Here is a 19,065-nt window from a genome sequence, read left to right as displayed (position 1 = left end):
CACTTTCCTGCATGCTTCTCTCAATACATACCAAATAAAATTGCATCTGTTAATCCCAACTGAATCAATGCAATGAGTACTGCCTCAGCATACTTCAATTCAGACTGTGTGCAGAGACATCAGGTATAAAATGACAATCCCTCAGCTTCATTACTTTGATGAGACCTTTCCTTTCAAGTCCTACTAAATCTCCAATTCCATTCCAGGAGTTTCACTTCCTAATAAGGTTCCAAAACCTGGATATAGACCAGGTCTCATGATATAAAGCATATGCTCACACATATCCATAAACTAAGGCAAAATATATACCTGAAAGCAAAAGTACACAATAATTTGCAGTGAGTCAGTATAAAGTTCCTAATGAAATAGTATCTAATTAGACTTAGATACCTTCTTCACTTACTTCCTAGTACAGTTCTCTTACTCGCTCCAAAGCTAACCTTAGCAAACCAAGGACTGCAAAAGCTGAATAAGGCCTAGAGAATGGCATACTTTAACAATGGCTCTTTAGTCACTATCAGGCCACCCAATCATCTGGGACCCTATTTGGGGAGTCCTGATATTCCCAAACAGACATGATAGGCCTAGACCTCAAATAAATCCTTCTCTCCATTGCTGCAGGTCATCTCTATCAGAAACAAAAAAATACCCCTTTTGGGGCCCCCATAGGACCTTGCCCTCAACTTGAATCAACAATGATAGAGAATATTCCATCCTCTGAAGGCAGGATGGACAACATACTCTATGCTACACCTGAGGAAGATGGGTCCTGACATTGGGGCAATATGGAATGTTCCTACTCATGACCACAGAATGTGAGCTCAGATCTACAGGGATGCAGAGGTCACATTGGATTCTAAGATGAATACTAGCCCCAGATCATATAAAAAAGATGAGGTTTACAGTCAACAATGCTTATACCCATTTCCCATATTAGGGAGCTACTCTCTTCCCTGGTCCAGCTTTCTGGTCCTTTTTCCAGTCATGACATTAACTCCCCAGACAATTACCTGGATCTACTGGCATATCAGATTTCAGGCTCAGGGGAAAAAAGAAAAAAAAAAAAAAACTAGTATAGCCACAGGCCCTTTGGAATTTAACTAATATGTGCCTACTAGCTATCTACAAAATGGAGGACTCCCTAACTCTTCATCTGCACTATTTCAGCCCTTAGGTCCATGATTGGTCAATAATTTGTTTGTCTTTGTATGTTAACTCTCTTGTCAACCGCCAGGTTCCAGATGCTAGCATACTGCTGACCAGACTTCCCTGGATAGATAACCCTACCAATGTGTTCTGGAGCTCTGCTTCCCCAGAGCCCTTCCCCACTAGGGAAAGTGAGAGAGGCTGGGAGTATGGATCGACCTGTCAACGCCCATGTGTAGCAAGGAAACAATTACAAAAGCCAGACCTTCCATCTTCTGCATCCCACAATGACCTTGGGTCCATACTCCCAGAGGGTTAAATAGGGTAGCTATCAGGGGAGGGGATGGAATACAGAGTTCTGGTGGTGGGAATTGTGTGAAGTTATACTCCTCTTATTCTGTGGTCTTGTCAATGTTTCTTTTTTATAAATAAGAAAGTAAAAACAAACAAGATATAAAAATATCTGGTAGGATAAAAAGAAATTGAGATGGGATACAGGAAGACAGAAAGGGAAAGAGAATAAGAAATATCTTCAGACTTGCTTTCCCACTTGTTAAGTTTCCCCCCAAAGGTGAGGAGTGGGCCTTGAACCCTGGTCTTTGCACATGTCAGTGTGCCACCACCCAACCCCTATAGTGTAGGCCCACTTCTTGTATTCTGAAAATCTCCAGACTCTTTTCCACAAAGGGTTGGACCAATTTAAATTCCTACTAGCAGTATAGAAGGGTTATGTTTTATCTGCATCTTCCCAAGCACTAGTTTTTTCTCTCTTTTCTTCTCTCGGACATTCTCACAGGTGTGAAGTGATAGCTCATGGAAAACAAGTCTAAATGTCCTATTAATGTAACATTAATTCTTTTTTTTTATTTGTTCTTGTGGTGGCTATGTGAGGAAATAGTAAGATGGTAACATCTGTAAATCAAGGAGAAAGTCCTCTGGAGAAACCAAACCTGTTTGCACATTGCTATTTGAATTCTAGCCTTCAGAATATGAGAAAATCAGTCTCTATATTAAAGCCATACTATCTGTGGTGTTTTGTTAACAACTCAAGTAGAATGACACACATACATATACTACCTACCTTGAAACTCTTTAAAATTATATTTATGGAGAATTACCACAGCACCAAAATATATTTATGTTAACACAGTAAAAAAACAGGCAAAATTTTGCAGTTAAATCTACAATGGCCACAATTATATTCAAACACACTTTAAAAAAATTAATCTTGGGGCCGGGTTGTGGCGCACCTGGTTGAGCGCATGTATTACAATGAGTAAGGACCTGGGTTCAAGCCCCTGGTCCCCACCTGCAGGGGGAAAGCTTTATGAGTGGTGAAGCAGGGCTGCAGGTGTCTCTCTGTCTCTCTCCCTATCACCTTCCTCCCTCTTGATTTCTGGCTGTCTCTATCCAATAAATAAAGATAATAATGAATAAAAAAATTAATCTTAATTTAAAAATGGACATTTTTGGGGGAAGAGTGAAAGGATTGGAGGTGTATTTTATTCTTTTTTTTTCCTCCAAATTTTCTAGTTATCTTACTATTACAAAAAATCATTTAAGATGAAATCATTTTATTTAAAAATTTAGAAATAACAATATATCACAAGAGCTTGTATAACTTTTAAATCTCTATTGGTTTGAACTCAAAGCTCATGATTACAGCTGGGGGCATTGCAGGATGCTCTCAATTCAGGAGTAGTCTTCTTTAAGTGGCAGAGCAGGATACTCCATCTTCCCTTTGGAGACTGGGGAAGTCCCTACATCACTGCTTTATGATGAGGGTAAGGTCCTGGGAAGGCCTGCAAGAAGGTTTATTATGATGTTCCTGATGGAAGTGACCAGTGGTGGTAGAGAAAGATCCATTAGAATTCTAGGCCCATTATATTTTTGTGGAAATCTAATTATTCCCTGATTAGATGCTCAGATGATGAGGTGGTGTGATATTGTCCAAAAGAGCCATTATTAAGTAAACCAGTCTCTTGCCCTTATCCAACTTTTATAGTCCTCTCTTTATCTGGTAACTTTCTCCCAGTTGTTTAAATATTGAGTGTAATTTATTGATCTCAACCAGAATTAAGTTTTTGGGATCTGTTTTCTTTGGGCATTTCTGCTATATTACTAAAATAATCTGGTGTAAATCTAATCCATTAGAGAATTATTGATGCCTTCTTTAGGCATTTCAACTAGAATTCCAGGTTTATTAAGTCTAAGTCTAATCACCAAGGAATATTGATCACTTTTATATAATTGACCCTTGCTTATGGATACATGTACACCTGTAGGGAATATATCTAGAAAGCTCAAATATACCTATCAGAAAAGATCTCTGCAAAAAAAAAAAATGTTTAAAGCAATGCTATTTATAAGCAATATTGTTTGGAAGTAATTAAAATGTCTCAAACAGATACAAGCATGAACAAGATGTAGCATATGCTCATACACAATGGAACACTATATCACTGTTAGAAACAATGCCATTCTGTTTTACTAACACATGAATGGATCTAGAGGTGATCATACTGAGCAAAGCAAATTAGAAGAAAAAATATAAGTACTGAATGATGTCACTCAGAAACAAAACAAATCACAACACAAGGTGAATTTTTAGTAAATTATAGCCTGCTACAGAGTTATTTGAGGACTCAAAAGGGGGAGCAGAAAAGCATTTATGGAAGTTTGGAAATTCAAGTCCCTATGGTGAAGCAAGATTTGTTTTAGGGTAAAATGTATTGCTACCTGTCTTGGGAAAATATATCCTTGGGATAAGAAAAATCTGATGAATAAGCATTTCCTCAATAAAGTGATGATGCAGTTGAAAAAAACATTCAAATATTTTTAAGAGAGAAAGACCAGAGCATTGCTATAGCATACATGGTACTGGGCTCAACCTGTGGCTCCACATATATCAGTCCTGTACATTCTCCCTGAGTCACCTCCCCTACCACTCATTAAAAAAAAATAATATCCTCTACAGAAAAATGTTCCATGAAGGAACACTTTAGAAAGTGTTTTATATACTGACTAGGATAGTGATTATAAGAATTCAAATACTCATTAAACTTATCTAGTTGTTCATCTCACTGCAGTCCTGTTAAAAATCTGTGGTAATGAGGATGAAGAAACATATTATGAGAGGATAATATGAATAGAATCTTAATCTTTAAATTAAGAATCTAAGTTGTCAAGGATAGTATGTTCTATTTCTAAAATCAAATTAATGCACTCATCAGGTTGGTACAATGATGGAGCACAAGATTTGTGTGCATAAATAAGATTCTATGTTTGCTCTGCACATTATATATGCCAGAGCAATGCTTCCTCCCCCCTCTTTCTCTGTCCTTCCCCTTATAAAATAATGTCTTCCCTCTCAAAATATGATTTTATTTTTTATTAATTTTACCTAAGCTTATAATTGCTGAATAATATTAATTTAACAATTAAAAATATATCATGGAGATTTCTTTTTACTACATATATGTATATATTAATCTATTATTTATTTATTTTGCCTCTAGGGTTATTGCTGGGGGTCAGTGCCTGAACCACAAATCCACTGCTCCTGGAGGACATTTTCCCCCATTTTTGTTGCCCTTGTTCTTATTATTGCTGTTACTGTTGTTGCTGTTGTTGGGTAGGACAGAGAGAAATCAAGAGAAGAGGGGAAAACAGAGATGGGGATAGAAAGATAGACACCTACAAACCTACTTGTAAAGCAACCCCCCTGCAGGTGGGAAGCTGTGGGCTGGAATCGGGATCCTTACTCCGGTCCTCGAACTTCGTGCTGTGTGTGCTTAACCCACTGCACTACCGCCTGGCCCCCTACCATGTATATTTTTATGTTATATTGTTCTGTGCCACATTAGACTCTAAAACATCTGTATAATCTCCAATAATTAATCAAAGATTTAATATGCAAAATATTTTGGGGGTGCATATAGTGATTTTTTAAATTACTTTATTGGGGAATTAATGTTTTGCATTTGACAGTAAATACAATTGTTTGTAAATGCATAACATTTTTCAATTTTCCATATAACAATAAAACCCCCACTAGGTCCTCTCTCATCCTTCTTGGACCTTTATTCTCCCACCCACCTACCCCGTAGTCTTTTACTTTGTTGCAATATGCCAACCAGTTCAGATTTTACTTGTGTTTCCCTTCTAATCTTGTTTTTCAACTTCTGCCTGAGAGTGAGATCATCCCATATTCATCCTTCTGTTTCCGACTTATTTCACTTAACATGAATTTTTCAAGGTCCATCCAAGAGCGGCTGAAAACAGTGAAGTCACCATTTTTTATAGATGAATAGTATTTCATTGTGTATATATACCATAACTTGCTCAGCCACTCATCTGTTGTTGGACACCTTGGCTGCTTCCAGGTTTTGGCTATTTCATATTGTACTGCTAAGAACATATGTGTACACAGATCTTCTTGATGGGTGTGTTGGGTTCCTTAGAATATATCCCCAGGAGAGGAATTGCAGGATTGTTGGGTAGGTCCATTTCTAGCCTTCTGAGAGTTCTCCAGACTGCTCTCCAAAGAGGTTGGAGACCAATTGACATTCCCACCAGCAGTGCAGGAGGGTTCCTTTAACCCCACAATCTCTCCAGCATTTGTTGTTGTTACATTGTCTGATGTATGACATTCTCACAGGAGTGAAGTGGTATCTCATTGTTGTCTTTATTTGCATTTCTCTGACAATCAAAGACTTGGATAATTTTTCATATGTTTCTAGGCTTTTTGGATCTCTTCTGTAGTGAATATTCTGTCCATGTCCTCTCCCCATTTTTGAATAGGGTTATTTGTTTTTTTTAGTGTTGATTTTGGCAAGCTCTGTATATATGCTGGTTATTAGCCTCTTGTCTCATGTATGACATGGAAAGGTCTTCTCCTTTTCTTGGTTTGGTCTCTTGGTTTGGATATTGGTTTCTTTTGCTATGCAGAAGCTTTTTAATTTGATGTAGTCCCATAGGTTTATGGTTTCCTTAGTCTTCGTTGTAATTGGATTAGTTTCATTGAAGATGTCTTTAAAATTTATGTGGAAAATACTTCTGCCAATATTTTCCTCTAAGTATTTGATAGTTTCTGGTATGACATCCAAGTCTTTGATCCACTTGGATTTTACTTTTGTGTTTGGTGAAATATAGTGGTTCAGTTTCATTCTTCTGCTTGTTTCAACTCATTTTTTCCAACACCATTTGTTGAAGAGACTTTGCTTTCCCCATTTAATAGTCTGGGCACCTTTGTCAAAGATTAGATGTCCATAGGTATAAGGGACATATAGTGATTGTTAGTGTATCTTTTTTTTTTAAGTTCTTTAAGCATGATATAAAAAAAGATTAAGGGCTATCATTAACTGACAGTATGAAGATAACCAATATGCTCTGTGGTTTATTTTGAAAAACAGTGCTTACTGTTATCTACTTTTATTTACACTAGAGTATCTCTGGGAGTAACTGCTCGAACAATGAATCCATAGCTTGTAGTGGCCAATTTTTTTTTATTCTTTTTTTGGATAAAGAATGAGTGACAGAAAGAAAGGGAGAGAGAAGAAGACAACTGCAATATTGATCTACTACTACTTTTGAAGATTCCCCCATGCAAATGGGGTTCAGCATGCTTAAAGTAGGGTCCTTGCTTATGTAGTAATGTGTGCAACTTAACAGGTAAGCTTACTCTCAGCCCCTATAATGCTTTGATGACACTATCTGTGAAATTTGAGTCATAATTACAACAGTGTTCACATATATATTTTATATAAACCATTAAAACTCATATGCTATTTGCAATTATAAAATGAATAAAATGCATTGCAAATAAATTAAAAACTAATTTAATGAAAATATATTTTTATCAGTGAGTATTCTGAATCCATATAAACATTAAAGTTAATTGCTTATTTTCACTCCATAAATTAATCAACAAAAGTTGACCTTCAAAAGTAGTAAGGATGGTTAGATTAATTTAACAGTGAATCCCTCATATAAATTATTTAACCATAGGGAATTTTTGTTGTTGATTATTGGTGGCTTATTCAGTTTAAGAAAAAAACTTATTTTGGTTTTGACAATTAATAAAATAAGCAAATCCTCCAAACTATTAACAGATTCCTGCATTAATATGACATGAGAAGTTTATTCAAGTGCCTTTGTTGACCATGACTATGTTAGAGCCTGACCACTAATTAACCAGCTCTGGGAAGTGACAAACTGGATCCTGACACCAAGATGTCTTAGTGTCAACCTCCCAAAGTGTCTCTTCCCTCACATAAACTTCTCATTTGATTAAATGTTGCAAAGGGCAATACCTGTATTTGGTTTGGGATAAAGCTAAAAACATTTACAAACATCCTCTGCCTTTAAATAAATATACATATATACAAAAGGGGATGTTTATATAAATTATGATAAAACCACAGGAAACAAAGACAAATTTGGATAAAATCAAGGAGACACATGACACCCAGGAAAAAAAAATCACTGTAGAGTTACCAGTGGGTCAAGACAAATCTGAGAATCATGACATCAAATCTCCCCCTAACCCCTCTCTACCCACAGCACAAATTAAAAGCTGCCTCGAAAATTTGGTCACACTTCTTAGTCATACATCTGCCAACTCTTCCTCACAGTAAAGCAATTTATCTAACAAATACAATGGCAGGGGAAGAGACTGTCTCCATTCAGAAAACACAATTCTTTGAGCCCCTTGCTCCAAGTGCCTAAGCACTCTTTGAGGAATCCCATCACACAACAAGGAAAACACTGCTGAAATTTAGGCACAGTTCCCTATAAGTCATTGCTTCAACACCAAGCAAAATTGGGTTTCTTTCTATGTGCAAGAAGGATCCCTGGGATTCTCCATAGGTGATCAGATACAGCAGTCTTCTGACTTCAGGGGCTTTTTCCTCTTCTTCTTTCAGTTCTCAGGCCATGTTTTATCCTCACACATCAGTGACTTGAGACTTGAGCAAATCATTGAGAGGTAGTGGCAGTGATGTAACCATAGAAAAGAGAAAAGGTTACGAGCTGTACCTGGAACCGCTCACTGCTAGCAGCATGCTTTATTACTTTAGAAATCTAGGCTGTAAAGGCTGAGTGCAGGGTGACTTTTGAAATCTCTAGGCACGCAAATTGTTTGGCTAATCTTTCATTTGAAATCCAAGGTTAACATGGTCAATCTTGTTGGCTGGAAACACTTGAAGTCAAAAGTGTGTTGGTATGAAGCAGAATCTTATGGGGAAACCGACTGCCCCCAGGTGAAACTGGAAGACTTTGAGCATCTTCCCACCAAGTGTTTGCTGTCTGCTGGGCCTTTTGGAGACTCCAGGGTCACTATGGTGGCCTTCGTGGGGGGACTGGGCCCTCTGGGCTTCTTTCAGTTCCCTTTCCATTGTGGCTATCTTGATATCTTGATCTTTTCCAAGTTAAGCTGTTGTTGGAGCTCTTCTGCTTTCCCCAGGAAGGGACAGAGAACTCTACTGGTCAGTCCTGTTGCAGATGGTCTCTCCTCTGGATCTGAGTGGATCATGTTCTTGAGTAGATGACAGAAGTTTTCTGAGAGCTCCTGAGGAATTCAGGGAAGGTTACCCTCATGGATATGATGACATGGGTCACCATTGAGAGGTAGTGTCTCAGCTCCTGCTGCAACTGCAATTGTTAATCCTAAGGCAAATATGTCTGCTTTGGGAAGTTTTTCATAATTCTCTTGCAAAATATCCTTTGCCAGGAAGCGACTGTTACCCTCTATTTTGGGTGCTGTTATAGATGTCACATGCCCAAGTTACCAATTTATATGTCACATTGGCTGAGAGAAACCAATCATCTTCATTTTCTATTTATTTTGGGGGAGAGAGGGAGTCACTTTGCATCTTATGACAAATGAAGATGTTACTAGATTTGATGTCTAGATGCACCATGCCAGAGCTGTGGATGTATTTAAGTCGGAGGTAGACTTGTATGTCACTTGTGGCAGCGGGACGCAGAAGAAGGAAGTTTGGAGCATAAATAGAACTCAATACTTTATTTGCACTGGTACCTCAGAGTTGAGTGAGAGAGAAGCAGCTTGGGCCATGTGGAGATAGCAAAAATGGCCGCCTCGTGCAGCAACCTTCCCTGCGTCTAATCACTGAAGTGAAAGGCAGGCAAGAGAGTGAGGTGCAGAAGAAGAAGGGCTTTTATGGGAATAGCTCTTGAGAGAATGAGAAGGGGGAGGAGTGACTATAGCACTCCAGGGTAGGATAATAACTCTCGAGGGAATGGGAAGGGAGAGGAGTAACCAACGCACTCCAACTATCATGGGGAATCAACAGTGCCCTGAGGGCACAACGTGGCAGATGTGACTGCATCTGCACAATTTACCAGCATCTCCCTCTTTCCTTATATCTAATGGCCACAGTATAGGAAATTAGAGTGGAGCAGGCTTAAATGTTTTTAAGGAAGGTCATGCTCAGGTGGGAAGATGTAGGATGTTTTTTTGGGGGAGGGAAGACTTACATGGCCACCAACCTTGTGAGATTTATGTGTCCCCCCTGTGCTCAACCCCTCTGTAGAGAGAGAGACTTACCTGGAGGGACTCATCTGATAGGTTAAGCTCTGCCAGGCTCCACCATCTCCTCACAATTTTTCTATATCTTTCCCTATCTATCTAGTCATCACATTAAGATGGGTCAATGTCTGTAAAAGACTCCATCTGTGACTGAGGAATAGTGGTGTAGGGGTGAGCAGAAACCTTTTGGGCATAAACCTGAATGATATAACAAAACAGAAAGGGACAAGTAGGAGAGCAGTGAAAGCCAGTGTGATGTCAAGGGAAGGCTTGGTGCACAAAGGAAAATTCCCTGTCTCTGGGGGGGGTGCAAGAGTTTGTAATGAGGGGGCGTTTCTTGCCTCAAAGGGCAGGACCTGTAGGCAGGAGAGCATGGCCCACCAAGCGGAGGGGCTATTTGGCATTGTATAGTCCTCAAGGCAACAGTCTGCAAAGTCTATGAACCACTCAGGGTCAGTCTTTGAAAAGCCAGCAGCGTGAAAGGAAGGAAGTTGCTGTAAAATTGTGTAAAGTGTCCAAAGGGTAAACCAGGAAGTCCAATATAAGTGTCAGTCCAAAGTAGGCAACTAGGGGGAGAAATGGCAGGGGGTGAATGGCTGCATGAGGAAGGTCAGCTGCTGGAATTCCGCTTCTCTGTAGACAGTGAGCTGGAACCGCCAAAATATGACAAGCAAAGCTGAAGCAGGAAGGGCAGACAGGCAGTAAAAAAGTTCTGTCCTTGGAGTCTGTGAATCAGGTGACATCTAGGGTTACAGGGGGTGTGCCACTGTAGTCATGCCATCTAGTGAGTGATGTCAGAGTGTTCAGGGGTCCAGATGGTTTTTCCAGGGATTCCTGTGAAAGAAACACAAACAATCTGCTTCTCGTGGTTAGCAGGACATCTGATTTGAATTTCTTATAGAAAAAGAGGTTTGGTGCCTTAGCCAACTGAGTATTGGGGGATGTATCTTTCCTACATATTTATTATTATTATTATTATTTTTTATTTTTACTTAATTGAGCCTAAGCGTTTGGCGGGCCTGCTCAACAGCCATTTGTCTTTGGGGGTAGTAAGAGATGTCTGTGGCATGGGTAATGTTATAAAGGGAAATATCTTTAAATTGTTGGCTGACAAAGGCAGGCCTATAGTGGCAAGATGAGATACATCAGTTAAGTGTAGAAGAATATGTAAATGTTGTTAATTCACATAAGTTGTATATGGAAGAATTTTTTATAGTTTAATACCTTACCATATGAACAGATGATTCTTCATATGAAGGCTTGATAGCTGTAATCACTTACTTGTGAAAAAATAAAACTTATAACAAGTTAGAGGTTTACTATAATTGATACTTCGATGATTATAATTGGTTTAAATATCTTTATGATTTTGTTTAAAGGTCATATAATGTTACCTCTTGTAGCAGTCTCTACAGCAGGATCTTCAGACCAATTTTAGTTAAAATATATGTTTTGATTTTTTAACTATTTTTACTTAGGACTATAAACAGACTCAGGTTACTTAGAGAGTTAACGCATGTTAGTGACAATGGTTTTAGCATTTACAGTGCCAGATTGATGCCAGATCTGTTGTGGATTAATTTCCACAATACAGTTTACAGGGCACTTTTGGGGGCCATCCAAAAGCATCCTGTATAGAGAATTTGCATTTTAGTTTTGGGGATATATTGTCACGTCAAATATTTAGACTTTACCTTAAATAGTTAGCTACTTTCAGCAAATTAATTTTACCTTGCCTGGTAGTAATGTAGCTTCAAGATTATACTTTTAACCATTAAGTTAATGTTTACCAAACTTGAAACACACCCATAAACATTTAGTTATAACACACTGGAGGAGAAAAAATTTTGTTATGAAAACATATCATTTTAAAAAGAAATTTAGATCTGGCTTTACTCACACAGCTTAAGACTAAGCACACACACACACACACACACACACACACACATATATGCATATATATATATATATATCAAGACTTATATATAAAAATCAAAAGAGAGAAAAAAAATTAGAATGTTCCTGGACGTCTCCAGAAAGCTTGGCTGCATCCAGCATTTTTATATAAAGTCCATTAAGTTTTAGAGTACTCTGAGCAGATGGGTCATATAAAAATTTTTGGTCATTCAACACACTCACTCACAAATCACAACTGGCCAGTCATAACATAAGACATTCAGAGAAGAGGTAGGAGAGAAGGCTCTGTGAGCCAGATTTTCCAGATTCTGCATGTCGTATTATGGATCCTGGGATGTACCCTGCATCTAGTCCTCTTGTAGTATTTCTTGTTCTTCAGGGATAGCAGTGCCATCATGTGGGTATTGTGGGACATGGCGGGCAGGAACCCAGACAGGTTTAGAATAATTCTGTGGGAAAACGCATGTGAAACCCCTCCCCATGGTCAATAGGGGGTCAGGCCCTTCCAAATTTTATCGAGTGGGTCTTTCCATTTGACCTTAATAGCTGGATATTGGCCATGCCCTGGGGAAGCACCACCCCTTCAAATCTTTCAGTAGGGCTGGCGTTATTTATAGAAGGAACAGAGAAGGCAAAACGTTTACAATCTTGCAGATGCAAGGGAATAGAGAAAAAACAATCTTGCATATCAATAGCTATGATTGGAATTCCCATGGGAATTGCAGAATCAAGAGGCAAACCCCTTTGGGGGGAGCCCCAGACCTTCATGGTTTTATTTACTGCACGGAGATCTTGGAGGAGGCGCCATTTTCCTGAGTGCTTTTTAATCACAAAGACAGGAGTCAAGTCCCAAGGACAACTGCTCTCAGATGAGCTCTTTTAAAATTTCTAGCTTATCCCTAGGCAAAGGCCACTGTTCCACCCAGACAGGCTCATTAGAAAGCCAGTATAAGCAGGGAGTTTGGTTACGAACAGTGGCAGTTAGTATTGGAGCTGCTGGTTAGATCTAGTCTCGCAGGAGCGGGTATTACGCTCTGCAGAAGCATCTGTGGATATCCTAACATCAAGACATTCCAGAATATCCCTGCCCAGTAGGTTGGTGCTAATATCAGCTACCAAAGGACAGAAGTGTCCTGTAGTCCCTTCAGGGTCTTCCCACATTTGCAAAACTCTTGTGAGAAAGGCTTGGGTCAACCCTCCAACTCCTTATAAACGGGGTCCTGGGAGGAGTTCCCAATTTTGGGGAACCTCTGCTTGCCTTAAAATCGTCTTTTCTGCTCCTGTGTCAATCAAACATTTAAAGGAATATTGCCAATCCTTACTGTCATAGTAGGGTGACCTCATTCTAAAACAGGAGTGGTCCACAAAATCTCAGGCCCCGAATTTGTACCATTCAGGGGAGTGCCATCTTTATGAAACTTGGACCAACAATCTCTCTTCCAATGAAAATCTTTCTGACATCTAGTACAAGGTGTTTGTGTCCTCTGGCTCCCTGACTGAAGGCGGGATTGCCCTGACTGGAGGCGTGGTTGCCCTAACTGGATGCGTGGTTGCCCTGACTGGAGGCATGGTTGCCCTGACTGAAGGTGTGGTCACAACTTATCTGGACATTGGTTACGCCAATGCCCTTGGTGACCACACTGAAAGCAGGCCCTGTATGGTTATGTGGGGTAACTACATAAGCCTGTGTCATAATGGGTGCCCAATAAGAGCCTGTTCTAAGTTCCTGTGTTGCTAAAATCCAATTATCTGGGTATTGGTGTTTAAGACTGAGGCATGCCTGATGGAATTCTGGAATCATGCCATCCCAGACAATAGAACGCAGGAGGAGAGAACGGACTTCAGGTTTATAAATCTTTCTCTCTAACGTTGACCACACCCTGGCAATGAAGTTAGCTAAGGGTTCATTGGTTTCTTGGTGAAGGGAGTTAATGGGGACTGAGGCTTCTCCTGTGGATGGGGTTAACCTCTCCCACGCTTGTGTTGCACAGATGCATACCTGTTCAAAATAACCGGTTGGAAACTTGGCTTCTGCCTGCTGAATTCTAGTTTCAAACTCTCCCGCTCCAAACAATGCATTAAAATTCCATTCTAGCTGTTTGTGACTCTTTTTCTGGGATTGATTTGAGCATTCATCATAAAAGCATGCCTCCCATTGCAGGTAGAGGGAGTCTGGGAGCACAGCAAAAGCTAAATCCCTCCAATCTTGGGGGGTATTAAGGTGCTACAAAAAGCCTCATAAAATGGACTTGGTCCATGGGGCATGAATTCCGTCCTCCTTCACTGCCTGCTTGAGTTCTATGAGTTCTTTGGAGGAGTATAGATGACACACCTGAGGGTTTTGTTTATTGGGGGCCACATTTACCGGGAAGCTGTGGACTTGGTTGGATGACAAGGTATCAGTGGGGAAAGAAGTCATGGAAGTAGAAGCTGCTGGGGAAGCGGCTGCCGGAGAAACTGAACAGGTGACTGCTGGAATAGAACTCTTGGGGCAAACTGCAGAGGAGTTAGGGTGGTTAAGCGCCGAGAACATCTCTTTTAACTTTTGTTACTCAGCCTCAGGGTCTCTTAATGACAAGGTATCAGCAGGGGGAGGAGTCATGGAAGTGGAAGCCACTGGAGAAATGGCTGTCAAAGAAACAGAACATGTGTCTGCAGAAGCAGAACTCTCGGGGCAAACTGAAGAAGGCTTAAGGTGTTTAAGCACCAAGAACATATCTTTTAACTCTTGTATCTCAGCCTCAAGGTCTCTTAACCTTTTGGCAGGGTGCCTTATATATATACTGAAAGTTGCAAACATAGCCAAGAGAACCCATGGTGCAGCTCCAATTAAAGCATCTCCGAGACAGAGAGCCTGCCCCATGAGAAAAGAATAGAATGTCTGGGACGCCTCCTCGTAAAGTGGGGAAAATCCTATGGTGGGGGGAAACATGGGCCACAGAGTCAGGCAGCTGCCACTTACCTGTGTCTGGGCAGCTTTTCTGGACCTCAGGCCAGGCCACCCTGCGGGGCATGAGTGCTGGACACTTTGGGCGCCAGGTGTCACTTGTGGCGGCAGGACGCAGAAAAAGGAGGTTTGGAGCAGAAAGGGAATTCAATACTTTATTTGCACTGGTACCTCAGAGTTGAGTGAGAGAGAAGCAGCTTGGGCCATGTGGAGATAGCAAAAATGGCCGCCTCACGCAGCAACCTTCCCTGCGTCTAATCACCGAAGTGAAAGGCAGGCAAGAGAGTGAGGTGCAGAAGAAGAAGGGATTTTATGGGAATAGCTCTTGCGAGAATGAGAATGGGGAGGAGTGACTATAGCACTCCAGGGTAGGATAATAACTCTCGAGGGAATGGGAAGGGGGAGGAGTAACCAACGCACTCCAACTATCATGGGGAATCAACAGTGCCCGGAGGGAACAATGTGGCAGATGTGACTGCATCTGCACAATTTCCCAGCACTTGTAAAAGTATGTCCTTGAGTTTTTCCTCTGGGAAATGACTGCCTATTTTTGCATTTTCAGAGATTGAAGCCTGCAAGCTTCCACCATTGCAATTTTCATTCTGGATGATCATGTGGTCATCTTCTGCCCATGAGGAATAATAATGGACCACGTGTGGGTGATGGCCCAGCACTGTGTGAACATAAACTTCATGCAAAACCAAACTTTCGTTTGATGATCTTGTGAAAGGTTCTGTAGAGTGTTTGACTGCATAGACACACCCATCCAGCCTTTTGATGCACTTGTAGACTGTACCAACTTCCCCAACTCCAATTTTTTCCGCCTCTAAGAATTATTTTTCATAGTGGGAAGCCATGCTGGTTTCTCATAGAACACATCTCTTGGCAGGAAGTCCTTGATCATTAATGTCCCTTCCCCTGGAGAGTGCTCAACATTTCCTTGGGCTTTCCTCTTGATGCTGGATTGAAGGAACAGTTTTCTGTAGGACTCTGGGGTGGAGGGATTAATATTGACCAGAGTCGAGGAGAACATTCAATCCTGGAAGGTGACAGGTGTGAGTCTCAGATGCTTTGAGTTTTTGGAGGGTTTTCCTGTCAATGAAATCCCCGATTGTTCTGGCAGACCTTTGGGGGAAAAGGGAGTGTTCCCCTTCTGCAGCAGATGGCTCCTTTTACCTAGTGAGGCTAGTGTCTCAGGACACCTGAGATTGCTGCTCTCTGGGGTCCTCAGAGCTGGATCTGGACTCTCCCATCCCTTCTCCCAGGAAATGTCAAGGTCACAGACATTCCCACAGGGTACCTCTGGGTCCTGAGTCTGACTTCACTGGGGTTTGGTCTAGACTCTCCAACTCCTTCTCTCAGGAAGTCAAGGTCATGGGACATCTCAAGAGGGTGTTTTGGGTGGGATGAGCTTTGCCTCTGGGTCCTGAGTTTCAGACTTCTCTGGGGTTTGGCTCGGGTCCTTTCCAGTCTCCTGGGCTTCCTTCTGCTCACTATATTCTGCCTCTTTTTCCCTGTAGAAGTTCAATCCCTGCCTTAGTTCTCTGTTAATGTTGCCGTCGCCCATCTCAGGCCAGGGAGCCTTGGAATATGGCAGAAGTGAGAAGAAGAACATCAAGTAAGCTGACTAGGCCCAAGTTGTAGCCCTCCATTTCTTCTTTCTTTCTTTCTTTCTTTCTTTCTTTCTTTCTTTCTTTCTTTCTTCTCTTTCTTTCTCTTTCTTTCTTTTTCTTTCTTTCTTTCTTTTTTCCTTCCTTCCCTCCTTCCTTGCTTCTTTCTCTTTTTCCTTCTTTCCTCTGACCACAGCCACCTGGTCACCATAGGTAATTTTTATGAGCAGAACCTTACTGTTGGAGAAACCTCTCACCAGTGAGTGTCATGTTAGAAGAAAAGTATGTACTCTATTAAATGAGAATAAATTCTGCCAAGTTAAATAAGTTAAGCTTTCCATTATACATCTAAATAATTTAAATTAAAAAATGTATGTGAATATATGTCCAATCGTGCTTATACATAAGTTTTATAAACCACATTTTTACTTAAATATACTTATTCATACATATAAGTTATATGTAATATTTCTACAAAATTATATGAATCTTTAAGAGTATTTCAAATCAACATTCATATATTCAAAGCAACAGTAAGACAAACTAGGTGATTGAAACTTTATATCAAAAATTTTAAACCAGGGAACACAGTTTTCTTTTTTCTCTCTTCTTTTCTCTCCATATAGCATTATAATGATAAATAAACTTGATGAAGAATAGATACTATATGAATTGCCTAGCCTCATATACATTTGTTTTTAAATTTAATAGGTTTATAACATGAGTTATATTGAACTTTCTCTTAATGACAAGAAAAGTACTGAGAAATTAATTCAGCAAATAATTTGTCTCCAACTTTACAAATTTCTTATGTGAGTATTTTTAAATTGTAAAACTAATAAAATAAGAATATCAAAATAAAATTAAAATGTCAAAATTGAGACTGATATACAGGAAACATTTTTTTATTTCTATAAGATAGCACTTCTAAGAAAATGAACTACTTTCTTTATGACTATTGGTATAATGTTGGTATTGTGGGGGGATGTAAGTTATAACAGAAGTTAATTTGACTTGAGCATGGAAGAACTCAGCTTAAATTCTCCTACCACTTATAGCAGCATGATTTATAGAACTTCATGTGGAAAGCTTCATATTGCCATCTGTATGATAACAATAGGTAGTAGAAATTATCAACTACATATTTTATCATGAAAAAGCATGACTTTGGAATAAAGATCTGATAGTAGATGGGCATCTTTTCAAAAATCTGTTTCTCACTTACAAAACAGAATATAGCTAAACCTACTTTCCTTTTGATAATCTGTATAATTCAGTGATATTACCAGTATTAGGGGCTAGCGCTAGAACCTGAGTCTCATGCATGGCAAGGCAGTTACACTCCCTAGTGTGCTGTTTCATAGCCCATATCACCACTTCTTTAGATAGATTTGAGTTAGTTAAAATACATTATTTACTTTTATCTTTAATATTTTGTTTATTCATATTGCTTTGGTAGCTCATTGTGATAGCTAACATTTCATTTCTAATTATAGCAATGTGGACTTGCATGGCATTTGAAATAATCCGTGTGTTCAATGGATACTTACTGAAAGCACAAGGACTAGGTTCAAGCTCCTGGTCCCCACCTACAGGGAGAAAGCTTTATGAGTGGTGAAACAGGGCTGCAGGTGTCTCTTCTGTCTCTCTTTCCTCTCTGAGAGGGAAGGGGGTAGAAGAGAGGGAGAGAAACAGAGAGACACTTGCAGCCCTGCTTCACCACACATAAAGCTTTTCCCCTACAGGTGGGGCCAGAGGCTTGAACCTGGGGCTTGAACCAGGGGCTTGAACTCTTGAATTCTCTTATCTCTATTCAATATGAAATAATAATATTTTTAAAAGGAAGAATAAATAAGCAAATGATAAATTAATAGGATGAGTGAATAATCTTAGGACTGACAAAAATAAAAATAGCTACATTATTTGTCAGCAGAAGGCTTAAACCACTAGATAAAATCAACCACTTTATTTGCTCTTATTTTTAAACAACACAAAATATCTGCATGTTGACATTTTCTCTCTCTGTCTGTTCATACCACTAAGAAAGATAAATGGGAACAGTGCTTTGTCTTTTTGCCACTGTCCTATTTCTGACCACAAAAACTGTCACAGTGATCTATTAACATTGTGGATGTCTTTCTTCAGTCGAAGTGACAAGATTGCTATTTTAAAAGTAAGTTATATCATTTTGTATAGGCACAATGAATGATTAAAGGTTTCATCACTGGAAATTACTAAAAACCTTTGTCTAAGAATATAGGAGATCTTAAAGTTGACTTATTGTGATAAGTGGAAAAAGTAGAAATTTCACCTCATCTGTCTACTCAAAATGTACAGGGTATGATATGATGAATCATAATGAAAGGCAGGGGTTATTTTTTTCTCTACTTTCAGTGAAGATTTCTTTTATGGAACAGACAGCTGCATTACCCCAAGTCCAATTTAAGAAGGAAAAGAATGATTATATTTAAGGGATATTATTCCCTCAGTATTATAGGAAATTTATAAATATGCCAGTTTTTCTTTTGATTAGCTAAATGTATCATAATTGAAGTTGAAGTCAATATCACTGTTTTACTACTGCATTAATTATTGTGTTAATAAAGCACATCTTAGTTTATTTCAATCTTCCTAGAAGGACACAGAAGTTCCAGAAATTTTCCTTAAAAATATTAAAAGTAGTTTTTAATTAATTAATTAGTTAATTAATTAATTTATTTATTCCCTTTTGTTACCCTTGTTGTTTTATTGTTGTAGTTATTATTGTTGTTGTCGTTGTTGGATAGGACAGAGAGAAATGGGGAGAGGAGGGGAAGACAGAGAGGAGGAGAGAAAGATAGACACCTGCAGACCTGCTTCACTGCCTGTGAAGCGACTCCCCCGCAGGTGGGGAG

At 39.5% G+C, this 19,065-nt stretch overlaps 1 pseudogene; it reads right to left on the bottom strand.

The window, feature by feature from the left end:
- Nucleotides 1–8,383: 8,383 nt before the first annotated feature.
- LOC103127537 (wee1-like protein kinase 2) lies at nucleotides 8,384–16,128 on the bottom strand (annotated as a pseudogene).
- Between the last annotated feature and the right edge of the window lie 2,937 nt (nucleotides 16,129–19,065).

The sequence above is a fragment of the Erinaceus europaeus genome, chromosome 4 (assembly GCF_950295315.1).
Source record: "Erinaceus europaeus chromosome 4, mEriEur2.1, whole genome shotgun sequence".
Taxonomy (NCBI): domain Eukaryota; kingdom Metazoa; phylum Chordata; class Mammalia; order Eulipotyphla; family Erinaceidae; genus Erinaceus; species Erinaceus europaeus.
The sequence above is the reverse complement of the archived record's forward strand: the minus strand, read 5'-3'. Positions and strand labels throughout refer to the sequence as shown.